Raw genomic sequence first — 14,876 nt, 5'->3', positions numbered from 1 at the left:
TCTTACCAAAGAATTACTGTATACATTTTAAGAAACTCAGTTATGTTATGTGGTATTAAATAAGCATTTGATTTTTTAGTCTTTGAGCTGGACTCACAGATCGGCGAGTTTATGTGGGTTTCTGACTCATTTTGTTATGAGAGTTTGCCTCTGGTCTAGAAGGCCATGTCTGAGTTTCTATCTTGTATCAGGTTGAAGGCCATGCCCGGTGTTTTTCATGTTGTTGTTGTTAGGTGCCATCAAGTCAATTCCAACTCATAGTGACCCTATGTACAACAGAACGAAATACTGCTGGGTCCTGTTGTTGTTATGTGTGAGCCCACTCTTGCAGCCACTGTGTCAATCCATCTCACTGAGGGTCTTCCTCTTCTTTGCTAATGCTTTACCTTGTCAAGCATGAGATCGTTCTCCAGGGACTGGTCCCTCCTGGTAACATGTCCAAAGTATGTGAGATGAAGTCTTATTTGCTTCTATAGAGCATTCTGGCTGTACTTCTTCCTTGACAGACTTGTTTTTCTGGCCAAAAAAGCAGTCCATGGTATATTCAATATTCTTCACCAACACCATAATTCAAAGAAATTATTTCTCCTTCAGTCTTCCTTATTCAACTTTTGTATACAAATGAGGCAACTGAAAATACCACTGCTTGGGTCAGGCACATCTTAGTCCTCAAAGTGACATCTTTGCTTTTCAAGACTTTAAAGAAGTCTTTTGCAGCAGATGTGCCCAATGCAGTGTGTTGTTTGATATCTTAACTGATGCTTCCATGGGTATTCATTGTTGATCCAAGTAAAAAGAAACACTTGACTTCAATCTTTTCTTCGTTTATCATGCTGTTGCTTATTGGTCCAGTTGTGAGGATTTCTGTTCTCTTGATGTCCAGGTATAATCCATACTGGAGCCCTGGTGGTGCAGTGGTTAAGAGCTTGGCTGCTAACCCAAAAAGCAGCAGTTCGAATCCACCAGCCACTCTTTGGAAGCGCTGTGGAGCAGTTCTACTCTACCCTATAGGGTCTCTATGAATCAGAATCGACTCAGAGGCAACAGGTTTGATTTTGGTAATCTGTACTGAAGGTTGTAGTTTTTGATCTTCATCAGTAAGTACTTCAAGTCCTCTTCACTTTCAGCAAGCAAGGTTGTGTCATATAGCAAGTTGTAAAGGAGTCTTTACAATCCTGATGCTGTGTTCTTCATATGGTCCAGCTTCTCAGATTATTTGCTCAGTATACAGATTGAACAAGTATGGTGAAAGAATACAACCCTGAGACACACCTTTCCTGATTTTAAAACACACAGTATCCCTTTGTTCTGTTCAAATGACCGCCTCTTGGTCTATGCACAGGTTCCCCATGAGCATAATTAAGTGTTCTGGAATTCCCATTCTTTGCAATGTTATCCATAATTTGTTATGATCCACACAGTTGAATATCATTCCATAGTTAATAAAACACAGGTAATTATCTTTCTGGTATTCTCCACTTTCAGCCAATATCCATCTGACCATCAGCAAAGATATCCCTGGTTCCATGTCCTCTCCTGAATTTGGCTTGAATTTCTGGCAGTTCCTTGTTGATGGACTGCTGAAACTGTTTTTGAATGATCTTCAACAAAATTTTACTTGGGTGTGATATAAATGATATTGTTAGATAACTTCCACATCCTGCTGGAACACCTTTCTAAGGAATGGGCACAAATATGGATCTCTTCCAGTCAGTTGGCCAGGTAGTTGTCTTCCAAATTTCTTGACATAGATGAATGGGTACCTCCAGCAGTGCAGCCGTTTGTTGAAACATCTCAGTTGGTATTCTGTCAGTTCCTGGAACCTTGTTTTCTACCAATGCCTTCAATGTAGCTTGGACTTCTTCCTTCAATACCATCGTTTCTTGGTCATACCATTTTAGGATAAAATGGTTGAATGTTGACCAATTCTTTTTGGTACAGTGACTCTTGTGTATTCCCTCCATCTTCCTTTGATGCTTCCTGTATTGTTCAATATTTTGCCCATAGAATCCTTCAACATTGCAATTTGAGTCTTTAATTTTTCATAGAGCTGTCTAAAATCTCAGTTCTTTTCTCTTTCAAGAAAAACTGATTCTTGTGCCTGGGCTTTTAGTAACTACTCTGAGAAACTTTAATACAAATTAGTTCATTGAAAAGTACACTGAAAAAAAAAAATGGCTAGCTAAGAATTGATGGGTTCATTTACAAAACTGCTGAAGAGCTTTGATATTTACTGGGTACATACAAAGTTATGATAAAAAGAAGATATCAAGGACCTTCTCCCAGAGCCGACAGAGGGAGAAGGCCTTCCCCTGGAGCTGGGACCCTGAATTCAGACTTCTAGCCTCCTAAACTGTGAGAGAATAAACTTCTGTTAGTTAGCACCATCCACTTTTGGTATTTCTGTTATAGCAGCACTAGATAGCTAAGACAGCATCTGTGGTTTATCTAGTATTTATCATATCATTCCTGCTTTTCCTATATGTTCATACTATTTTAGGTTTTATGTGTTATTTGGCATGATTTAGCAGGTTATTTTTTGGTTCTGGGAACGCTCACAAATTTTTCTCATATAAATTAGTAACTGCTTCTTTGCTTTATGCTATTTCAACTTATAAAAGGTTTCATAGGAACGCTCTACTTTCAGATACCGGGGGAAATCTGTATAGGCTTAAAATAAGTTCTAAGATCTTCAGGACATTAAATTGAGTTAACATTCATTTGCTTTTCATGCCACAAAGGATATATATATATATATGTTCGGGTCTGCTAATGTGTGTGTTACACTTAAAGTGTTATACTATAAAAAAGATGTAACAAAGACAAGGTTTGAAAGGTTTAATAAAAGGGAATTTATTTGATAAGTTCAAAGTTTTTATCTGTCTGGCTAAAAGTTTGATGAGTTAATTTATGAGATTTTTAAGAATCGGCTTTCTCGCTGTTAAAATAACAAAATTTCCTTTGATTACTGGGTTGAAAAGTTTATTTATTCTTTGAGAAATCTGCCTCAAAGACAAGGGTTTGGCCTCTCATTAGAATACGATTCCTGAGTCAAAAACCAATGTGCATGGCTTTGAAAAAAAAAGGTTTTTTTACCTTTAAGATCTTTGGTAAAATTATTCAAGTACTGTTTCTTGGTGCCCTATGATAAACTCCTGACAACTCTAAGCCTTCATAGAAAGACACAAAAAATTTGTTTGTTTTTTTTAATGCCAACAAAGTTTATTTAGTATGTTACGAATTACATAAAACACTTGCGTCAAATCAGAAGTCCTGATACTAAGCAACCAGCACACAATATTATGTCATAATTTTATTATCTCGATTGCTAATTTGATTCCAACTGTTTCTTTTGAATCTAGCATCATCAGAGCCAATGGTTTCAACTGTGAAATTCACATCATTTACCCATAGAGTTTTTATTATCATTCATATGTTTAGATACTGTGATGGTTAAGGTTGTCTGTCAACTTCATTCAGCCGTGATTCTCAGTGGTTTCACAGTCGTGATGTAGCTATGTAATGATGTAATCACCTCCACAATGAGATACGATATAATGTAATTACCTCCATAATGAGATCTGTTATGAGCAGCCAATCAGCTGAAAGAGAGGCTTCCTTGGGAGTGTTGCCTGTATCCAATGTAAGTGGACTTTCTGGCAAAGCTCGCTGGTTTTTGTTCACTCTGGATCCTGTAGCTGACTCCTGTTCACCTGACTTCTGGTTCTTGGGACTTGAGCTAGCAGCTTACCTGCTGATCTTGGGATTCATCACCCTCCACAGTCTGTGAGCCAGTGGCCTGCCATGTTACCTACTGATTTTGGGGTTCATTGGCCTCTGCAGCCTGTGAGACAGAGACCTGCCATCTGACCCACTGATCTTGGGTTTGTCAGCCCCTGAAGCCATGTGAGTCAGGAGAAGCCTCCAGCCTCACCCACAGACTTGGGACTTACCAGCTTCCACAACCACATGAGCCATTTCCTTGACATAAATCTCTCTCTATATATGTTCATATGCTTCACTGGTTTTGCTTCTCTAGAGAAGAGAACCTAGCCTAAGACATTTGGTACCAAGAGTGGTTCTAGAGAAACAAAATTTTAAGGGTGAGTTTTCTAAATTGGTTTTCAAGCCTGGTAGTCTTAAGATATCGATGACTCTGCTTACAGTAGTAAAGAGGCTTTCTAGTTATCTAGTGCTGCTATAACAGAAATATCACAAGTAGATGGCTTTAACAAACAGAAGTTTACTCTCACAGTTTAGGAGGCTAGAAGTCCAAATTCAGGGTGCCAGCTCTAGGGGAAGGCTTTCTCTGTCAGTTCTGGGGGAAGGTCCTTGTCATCAATCTTCCTCTGGTCTAGTTGCTTCTCAGTGCAGGGATCCAATGTCCAAAGGATTCACCCTGCTCCTGGTACTACTTTCTTGGTGGTATGAGGTCCTGCTGTTTCTCTGCTCACTTCTTTTATACCTCAAAAGAGACTGACTTAAAATACAACCTAATCTTATAGATTGAGTCCTGCCTCATTAACATAACTGCCTCTAATCTTTCCTCATTAACATCATAGAGGTAAAATTTACAACATATAGGAAAATCACAACAGAAGACAAAATGGTGGACAATCACACAACACTGGGAATCAGGGCCTAGCCAAGCTGACACACATTTTGGGGGGACACAATTCAATCCATAACAAGAGGGCACTGCTAATCCATGGCGTGAGATGGCAATAGAAATACACAAAATACCACCACTAATAGATCAGGTATTGGTGAGAGGTAAGTCTCTGGGTGATTCCATGTTTGATACCTTTCTACAATTTTGTCAGAATGAGAAGTCTAAGGAAGTTGGTTGGTTGGTCCTACTTTTGCTAGACAAAGTGGTGAAAGAAAAAGATGAGCTCAGGGCTTCAGAATCAAAGCTCAAGCACTGCATAAATAACCTCAAAGTTTCCACTTGTGCCTTTAAAGAAAGCCTTATTTCTTGTATTAACAGAGCTGATACTGCTGAAAACCAAACCCAGAGTCTCATCATAAGAGTGGTCGAATTACAATACCAACCAAATTCCCAACCTGGAGTAGAGTCTGAAGTTAAAGTGAGGGCATTGACTTGGAAGAAATGGGATCCAGAAACGGGATGGGGTATTATGGGCAGATAATCAGGAAGCTGGGGACACTGAGCCCCTAAATTCCGTTGAATCACTCCTGCCAACAGAAGCAGCCCTCTCACTCTCATCTGAAGAGATTACTCCATCTTTGTCTGCTATGCCACCCATCCCAGTGAAACCATTGGTCCCTCCATCTGCATCTGATGAGATTAACCCAGCTGTGTCTGAAGAGCCTTTGCCTGAGTCATTGCTTGGGGCATCATCTGAGGCAGATGTCTTACAAGACAATGCTGAATGTTCTCAAAACACATCCCCACTACCCATTTTGGCTTCTAGACCTATAACTAGACTTAAGTTCCAACAAGCCCCAAAAGGTGAAGTACAAAGTGTGATTTATTTTTTGATAGCTTTTATTTTTTATAATTGATATTTGTGGAAACCTTCTTGGTATGCAATGAATTATATATTTTTCAGAAACTAAATCTTTAGATGAGACTGATTTCATACCATAGACTAGCTCTCCTAGTCCTTGCCAAGTTATTCCTCTTAAAGTGGCCTTTTCCCACAAGAATCCCTGTTAACAGATCACAGGAGCAGAGTGTCTAAGCTATGGCATAGTGAAGGAATCCACTTAACTGGATGGTACCCAGCTGCCACTTATAAGAATGAGCAGTGTCTGGGTCCTTAAAAGCTCAATGAGCAGCCACCCAAAAATTTCCAGTGAGAAGTTTATGCCGAAGAAAGCACTCTTACTATAATGATTAAGGAATCTCTACAGAGATTCATGATAATAAGGGGTGAATGTGTAGGATACTCCAAATTGAGCTGCCTGGCTGGAACAGGTAGCTAACCCTGGTTTTGAATCAAACTCCGTATTGTTAACTAGAATCCATTTTGAATCACAGAAAACAAAAATCCTCAAAACTGGACCAATAAGCAACATCATGATAAATGGAGAAAAGATTGAAGTTGGTTAAGGATTTCATCTTACTTGGATCCACAATCAACACCCATGGAAGCAGCAGTCAAGAAATCAAACAACACATTGCATTAGGCAAATCTGCTGCAAAAAACCTCTTTAAAGTGTTAAAAAGCAAAGATGTCGCCTTGAAGACTAAGGTGCACCTGACCCAAGCCATGGTGTTTTTTTTTATATGCATGCGAAAACTGAACAACGGATAAGGAAGATTGAAAAAGAATTGACGCCTTTGAATTATGGTGTTGGCAAAGAATACTGAATACACCATGGAGTGCCAAAAGAATGAACAAATATGTCTTGGAAGAAGTACAGTCAGAATGCTCCTTAGAAGCAAGGATGGTCAGACTCCATCTCACAGACTTTAGACATGTTATTAGGAGGGGCCAGTCCCTGGAGAAGGACACCATGATTGGTAAAGTAGAGGGTCAGTGAAAAAGAGGAAGATCCTCAATGAGATGGATTGACACAGTGGCTGCCAACAATGGGTTCAAGCATAACAACCATTGTGAGGATGCCACAGGACCCGGCAGTGTTTTGTTCTGTTGTATATAGGGTTGCTACGAGTAAGAACCGACTCAACGGCACCTAACAACAACAACAGTTTGAATCAAGTGTTAGCTTGACCAAAGCCTCTGCCTCTGAATTCCTAAGAACGTACCCAGTGACTTCCCCATACCTTAAGTGAGTGTTCTTACTCTTAGACAGTCTTCAGTCGTAAAGAACATAGCATGGCTTGTCTTATCAGACTGGTTTCTTGTCTACTTGTGGGGAACTAAGAACACTCGTCTACTCGTGGAGTGCAAAGAGGGGATGCCATGAGGGAGGCCCCAATGGTGCACCCTCCAGGGGCAGCATGAGAACACTAGTCACAGAGGAGAGGACGATGGCACCTGAGTCACCTTCTGCCTTCTGCCGAGAGATGGCTCAGACGTTGCCGTTGCAGAGACAGCTCTGAAGACAGAAAATAACATCCTAACAGCACAGCTGTCAAACACCCCCAGCCTAATGAATAATAAAAAACCTGACTAAAAATCCGAGAACATTCTCTCGCTGTGCTCACCTTCAACCACGAGATGGCAGGCAACGGCCCTCAGATCCTCCATAACATTGCAAATAGCACTCTAAAGGGCCGAGAAAGCAAGCTCTCCCAGTCTGTGCCAATGGTCAGCAACTATTCCTTAGGAAGCTGCATAGTTTTGCTAAATTCTTGTTGAGAAGGATGGTTCTAGATGTAGTCATTTGGAGAAAATGTAGAAAAAACTCATTTTCCATTTGTTTTTACTTTGTTGTTGTCATTAGTTGCCCTCGCGTCAATTCGGACTCAGGGTGGCCCCATGTGTGTCAGAGGAGAACTGCTCCATAGCGTTTTCAAGGCTGGGATCTTTTGGAAGCAGATCACCAGGGCTAGCTTCCGAAATGCCTCTGTGTGGGTTCGAACCGCCAACCTTTTGGCTAATCATCAAGCACTTAACCGTTTTCCTAATTTCCTTGGTTCCTGCTTATAGTGTTGAAGAAAAAAGTACTAGAAATCGAGTTGGGGGCCCTGAATTGTAGTCCTCACTGTTTTCTAGGAAGATCCTTGACTCCAGAAAGCCATCTCCCAAAGCTTCAGTTTCCTTCTCAGTCCAATGAGAAAATGTGGAGTCTTCTAGAAACCAAGTCATGAAATGATTGCTGGGGAAGTGGGTTGAAAAGAATGAAGTGTGGCACAAACTTAAGGCCCGGTAACGCTTCATCTACATGACATCCTTGGGGAATGGGCTGTTCCACATGATGAGTTTTCCAGATAATTGAATTTTAAATGCTGAAGCTTGTTTTCCTTTGAACCTTCTGTAACGGAAATCTTTCTAAAGTGTATTACAGGCTTCTCTGGCTTTTTAAACAGCAAACTGGGTAGAATTTAACCTTTCCTTAATGTCTCCAGGTCATCCTGATGGCCACCTCTGACTATATATATTGTGCTGAACAGAGTGCTAGGGTGTCTTTGGGAATATTCAGGTGGACAGGATCCTCATGCTAACTGGCCCCAGAGACCATATTACAAAGCTATAATTGGCAATTCCTCCTCTCCGCAATCTCCTACATCACTACCTGAAGTCATTTCTCCAAGTAACACCTTCTAGCAGCCTCCTGACACCCTGTTTAAAATCTGCTATAACCTATAGAGAACTCAAGGTTGCCATGGGTAACCAGAGTAGAAGCTTGTAACAACCCTAAATTTAATTTTACACACGATTTAAAGGCAGTGGGTACTGCACTGAAGGTTATTTCTGGCCAGACCTAATATTTAGCTGGTTTGTACAGTACGTGATATGTCAAGTCGGCCCCTGATTCATGGCAACCCTGTGCACAACAGGATGAAATGCTGCCCAGCCCTGTGCCATCCCCATGAATGGCTGCAGATCAGATGTTGTTATCCATAGGGTTTTCGCTGACTAATTTTTGGAAGTAGATTGTCAGGTCTTTATCCCTAGACTGTCTTAGTCTAGAAGCTCCACCAAAACCTGTTCAGATCATAGCAACTTGCAAGCCTCCGCTAACAGATAGCTGATGGCTATGCATAAGGTGACTGGCTGGGAACTGAACCTGGATCTCCTGCATGGAAGGCAAGAATCCTGCCCCTGAACCACCAGTCCCCTACAGGTTAATGTGCTTGGCTGCTAACCAAAAAGTTGGAGGTTCAAGTCCACCCAGAGGCACCTCAGAAGAAAGGGCTAGTGATCTACTTCCAAAAACTCAGCCGTTGAAAACCCTCTGGAGCACAGTTCTACCCTGACATACATGGGGTCAACACGAGTTGGATTCGACTCAGCAGCAACCGGTACTGGTAATACTTTTATTTATTTATTTTTTTTAATACTTTTGTACCAGTTGGCAAATTGTCCTGAATCCCCCAGTGCCTTCTTGCCAGCCCAGCACCCTGACCCTCTCCTGGGTCTGCAAAGACTTCCCACACTTCAGTAACTCAAAGGAGCTACTGGCCTGTGTACACCAGGACCTGGCTCCGGCATGTGCCTTTCTGAGCGGCTGGTGCCCATGCCATTCAAGTTGCTCAGTATTTTGAAAATCTCCTTGTCTTCTAGGCTGAAGATTATTCCTCATCTTTCCTGCTGAGTGAACTGCCCAAGTTTGGCGTTCTTCTCTCTCTCTCTCAAATTCAAAGGCCTTTTCCCAGTTGCCTGCTGTGCCCTGGGTGGTTCAGGCTGCCTGAGGCAATCCAGGTGGGGTGTTAAAACCTACCTTTTATTGAGCATTTACCATGTGCCAGAAGCTGTATTCAACACATTAAATAAATCATCTGATCTCATCCACTAAACGACCCTATTAGGAAAACAGTATCAACCTTCTGTGACGGAGGTAACTTGCCCACAGTCACAAGACCAATACACTGGTCTAGAAGCCAGTTCTATGTTCTTTGCACTGTATTCTGCTCACATTTATTCATTTATGAACATGTCCAGCCAAGGTTCATGACCTGAAAAAATACCTTTTACGTGAAACCTGGGCCTTTTTACTTCTCAGAAAAGACTAATTGTTTTTGTTTTGGTGTGTGTGTTACCAATGTGGAACAATCTGCCCTCAGGGAACAGATCTGATTTACTTATAGAAAGCTGGTGGAGGGAGTGACTGCGGTTACAAGCTCTTTCTTGTGGCAACGACAGTAATCTAAAAACACCCCAGTTCTCTGTAGACCAAAGGAAATTTCACAGAACATTCCAGAAAATCCCATGTTCCCCAGAGTGGGTACGGTGGAGCTTGCAAAGAAAACACTTTCCTCCATGTACTACCAGCTATGCCTGCAAGATGGGACCCATGACATCAGCACAACCAATATCCTTTCCCATCCCAGAAGGTTCTCTAGAAGCTGACGCGAGGACAACGCTGTTATCACTCAAGAGGATGAAGGAACCCCAGAGCTACTGGGAGAGCCTAGAAGCAAACTGCAGACCCCAGGGTACCAGCCAGTGAGAAAGCAGGAGTGGCATCTGCAATTTTAGGGTGGAGACAGCTTTTGCTTCCAAACTAGGTCTGGGTTGCAGAAAGTCTACCAAACCCGTGGCTAAGAATTTTCTGTTCTTTCCCTGGGGATAAGTCTTCAAAACTGACCTAAACTAATTTTTGAAATAAGCAAACCATGACTTCATCCACATTTTGCACCTGTTCCTCCCACGCTTAATACACACGTGATTTGTCAGGGTGTTCTTTTCCCAAAAACATCCGCAGTGCTCTAAAGTTTCCAGACTAACTCTGGTCAGAGAGGAAATTGTCTAAAAATTGACTCACCCTAAGGTGACAGGGCCAGAATACCACCAACCCCCTCCCCCCCCCAAAAAAAACCAAACCCATTGCCATTGAGTCCTCACCAAAGGTAGTTTTAAATTCAAAATCAAACTCAAGAGAGGGAGCAGAATGGATTGCCCAAAAGAATGTCTCATGAAATTGTAATTGCAAGCATTAGCGTGGATGATTTATCATGTTGGTGGCTTGGGGGGAAAGTTGATGTGTCAGCCCCTGAAATCCACTGCTCACAAATAAGTGGGGATATGGGGTTTTTTTTTTTATCCAAACATCAGTTGAGGGGGGTGCTTCCTGAGGGGTGAGGAGGTATATCGGGGTCTGTACAGAATCCTAAATCCTACTTATCACTTTTTAGGACAAAATCTACATAGGTAGGTGGAAAAATTTAAGGTTGGAGAAAGTTGTTAGTTAAAAACAGCAGGAAGAAATGTTTTGAGAACATTCAAAACACTTCCAACTACCTAATACTTAGATCTCAAAGTGCTTCTAGTCCTAAACTCTGGCTAGATTTGCATGCCAAGGGGATTCTGTATTAAAATTGGGTTTCCTTTTATAACATACGGAGAGGATTCTGTTTCCTTCGTCAGTTTGGGCAGGTGGAAGTTGTTTGTTCCAATCATTTTCCTCCCTGGTGCCTGCAAACATATTGAGGAGGTATTTTATCAAGACATAAACCAGCCAAGAAATTAATCACCAGACTACACGACCAGGACCAAAGTATATCTCTGGAGCAAACTTTGGGGTCATATAGTACACTGGTTAGGATCATGGACCGTGGAGCCAGATGAACCCAGGTTCAAGTTTGATCCCACTGCTTACTTAGGAGACCCTGGGCAAGTTACGTGGTCTCCCTGTGACCAGCTTTTCTCATCTAAAGCTGTCCTTTCTAGAGCTCTGTTGGGTATTAAATGAGATAGTGGATAACAGAATGCCCACTATGATAGAAACTGCTCAATAAATGGTACTTTTTGTAATTATTCAAGAGAACCAGGGAGAGAACCTTGAGAAAACAAGCTAGTCTCCTTCTCTCCTGTTAGTTTCCTGTTTGTTATGGGGGCAATAGGAGCCCAGGACCACTAGGTCCTCATTAAAAAAACAAACAAACCTGTTGCCATTGAGTCGATTCTGACTCATTGCGACCCCATGTTTTACAGAGCAGAACTGCTCCATAGGGTTTTCTTGGCTATAATCCTTAAAGACACAGATTACCAGGCCTTTCTTCCACAGTGCTGCAGACTGGGTTCAAACCACTAACCTTTAAGTTAGTAGTCAAGCACAAACCATTTGTGCCACCCAGGGACCTTTTCATGCCCTCTTGAAGACTAAGCCATGGATCTTGGTCTCTCACTCCCCTCAACTCAGTATCTTAGCTGCTTCAGGGTATACCTAATCTCGCCTGGCTCTTGGTCAGCCATCACACACACTGACTGCATCATAATAGAAGGGAATTTCAGAGTCACAATTATTTACTACTTACAAAGTTATGTTTAGAAGATTAACTTCCTCAGCTGTGGAAAATGTCCAGAAGGCCAGTTACAAGATTTGCAATCCCACAGGCCTGTTCTTTGACCTTTTCTCCTATTTCCGTTCCCCAAGCTCCTGGGCTTCACTATTTCAGCCCAGATACCAACTGACCACCCCTGTCCAAATACTTCTTTCTGACCACACAGAAATGGAGCGGTCCAAATTATAACACATAAGCTTATAAAGCTACCTCAAATCTTTCTGAAAAGAATCAAAAAGGAAAAATTAATGTATATATAAATGAATGGATAAAATAAAAGCAAACAAATACACATTTTTCCTAATAAATATTCCAATATAAATTGCTTTATGTATACTATTATTAATACTAAATTCATATCTGCCCAATTCATTCATTATTAGTAAAGAGTCTTAGTTATTTGAAACCATTTAAGCTAATCTGTTTCACTTCGAACAATGCATTCTAGAAGGCATGATAAAGGTGATATTTGATGGCAGATGTATTTAGCACTCAACCTTTTTCCCTGTGTCAGTAGTCTATATGCTTCTTTCCATATGGAAATAATAAAATTATTTCAACTAATAATAATTAAAAAAAAGAAATGGAGCAGTGTACCAGATCGGGCATCCAGCTGAGAGCCAGCAGAGGGAAACGGGGCCTCAGCTCTGCCTGTTGTCACTGTGACATCATGAAAAACTACCTCACCACTATGGGCTTCTGCAAAAGAGGGATAATAATGCTAGCCCACCAGCATCAGATGAAATGTTTTATAGATTCACTGCTAATATTTTAGCACAGGCAGCTGCAGCTAACCTCCCTCCCACCTCCACTCAGCTATCCTGATGCACTTACCCAAGGTCTCAAAGCTAGTTGGTACAAGACCTTCAACAAGAACCTGGAATTCCAGACTTGGTCCCCTGCTTCTTCTACTGCACCATATGTGCTCCTTTCCTTGGAGCTTTCATTAAAGAGTCTAGTTCTGTATTCTACCTTCTCTCCTGCCTCTGGGCCCATCATCTTTCTCTCCTTCTGACTTCTTCTTTTGCAGAACTATGCATCATCCTCCTACTCCCTCCAGCAAGTGAATAACCACCAAGGAGCCCTTCCCTGGTAGATGGAAAGCCATTTCATGCCAGGGTCAGATATCCTTTCACAGACAGAAACTTTTCCTCCTAATGATTCCACAGCCCTAAGCAGGCGTCCATGGAAACCCTGGTGGCGTAGTGGTTAAGTGCTATGGCTGCTAACCAAGAGGTCAGGAGTTTAAATCCACCAGGCGCTCCTTGGAAACTCTATGGGGCAGTTCTACTCTGTCCTATAGGGTCGCTATGAGTCGGAATCGACTAGACGGCAGTGGGTTTTTGGAAGCAAGCACCTTGGTAGCAAAGTTGTTAAGAGCTCAGGCTGCTAACCAAAAGGATGGCAGTTCGAATCCACCAGCCGCTCCTTGGGAAGCCTATGGAGCAGTTCTACTCTGTCCTACAGGGTTGCTATGAGTCGGAATCAACTCAACAATGGCACACAACAATAAGCAGGACAAAGGGGGAGCTTTTTGAACTGATATGAGAAAATTTCTCCAGTATGAGTAGTTCTAAAGACTCCAGCAACTTCCAGAATAAGAAATACCCAGTTTTGCAAAACATTCTCCATACATAATAGTAATTATAAGGCTAATACTGAGCACGATTTACTAGGCTTAGTGCTAAACCTTTCAATGCATTATTTCATCATTTATTTCTCATAATAACTGAATCAGAATAGGTGATATTATCATTCCCATTTCACAGATGGGAAACTTGAGGCTAAGCGGGATAATTTTCCCAAGGTCACCCAACTGGTAGGTGAGGGAAACTGGAGAGGCAGCCTCAGCCATCTGGCTCTAGAGCTGGAGCTCCTGACCACTGTGCTCTCCTGCTAGACGCCCCCTCCCTGCTCTTCCTTCTACTTCTCCATCCACAGCTCCTTCAAATCAGACACATGCAAGTAGCGGGAGCTCTCAGAGATGGCTTTGAGAGGGTGTGCTCTCCTTCAAACCTCAAGAACACAGCCCCCAGGGACTACGGTCACCTTCTCAACTCCTTGTAGCATGTTGAGCTCTGTGGTGATCAATCCTGCTCTTTTCCAAGAACAATTTATGTTCTCAAATAAAATCATTTCTCTGCAACATCACTCCTTGAAAACTGGCAGCCTCTTCCAATAACCACTAGTCAGGCACCCAGCTATTAGCCAAGAGGATCTCGTCAAAGAGGCAACCAAAAGGAAATACTAAGGAGAATGCCTACTGAGTAAGTACCAACATGTGCCAGCCAGCGTGTACTACATCCTTTCCATGCACTGGCTCATTTAAACTCAGATCACACTGTCTGTGCTTGACGGCTTATCCTTGTGCCTCCAGGTCCACTCTACACCCTTCTCCACCCGTACTCTGCCCCAGGAGGCTGACACAAATGGGCATCAACAGGTTCCCTTGCTGCCTGGCCTCTGGCTGGTCTCTACCGACAGAAGCTCTGGTAGAAGACTGGAAGGAGAAGATTAAGCTAAGGTATTTCTTCTCTAGCTCTCTCCTTGTAGGATTCCCTCTGGTTAGATGTCTCCCTCACTTAAAGGTCACCACATTTCTAAAGGTTGCCTTCTCACCATGATTCTCTCCTTCTGGGATATAGGAACCCTTCTCACAGGAGTCCTTGAAAGCTTGCCAGAATTCATGCATCTCAGAGTACCCTGAAACTTCTTAGTTCTAGTCTCTTTCATACATACACATCATCGAAACCCTTGCGTGCAGTAAAGAGTTAGCTCAGCACATTTGGGAGTTCAAACCCTGTATTTTCTAAAGAAAGGACTGGCCCCTGACCAGCCTCCTGGGAAATAACCTCTAAACCCTTAGAATATCCTGCCTGATAAGTGTCTTTGTATACCTGGGGGCCTTGGACAACACCGGATAATTTATGCCAACAATGTGATTTATGGTGGGGGCTGTGAGCCATGCTGTATTAGTTTGACCTCTGGAGGG

The 14,876-nt window shown here is 42.2% G+C and overlaps 1 protein-coding gene across 6 annotated transcripts in view; it reads right to left on the bottom strand.

The window, feature by feature from the left end:
- The window catches only part of PDZD2 (PDZ domain containing 2), a 575,078-nt gene that overhangs the window by 289,532 nt on the left and 270,670 nt on the right, over positions 1-14,876 (bottom strand). The window lies entirely within an intron of this gene.

The sequence above is a fragment of the Elephas maximus genome, chromosome 2 (genome assembly GCF_024166365.1).
Source record: "Elephas maximus indicus isolate mEleMax1 chromosome 2, mEleMax1 primary haplotype, whole genome shotgun sequence".
Taxonomy (NCBI): domain Eukaryota; kingdom Metazoa; phylum Chordata; class Mammalia; order Proboscidea; family Elephantidae; genus Elephas; species Elephas maximus.
This window is presented reverse-complemented; position numbering and strand designations above follow the sequence as displayed.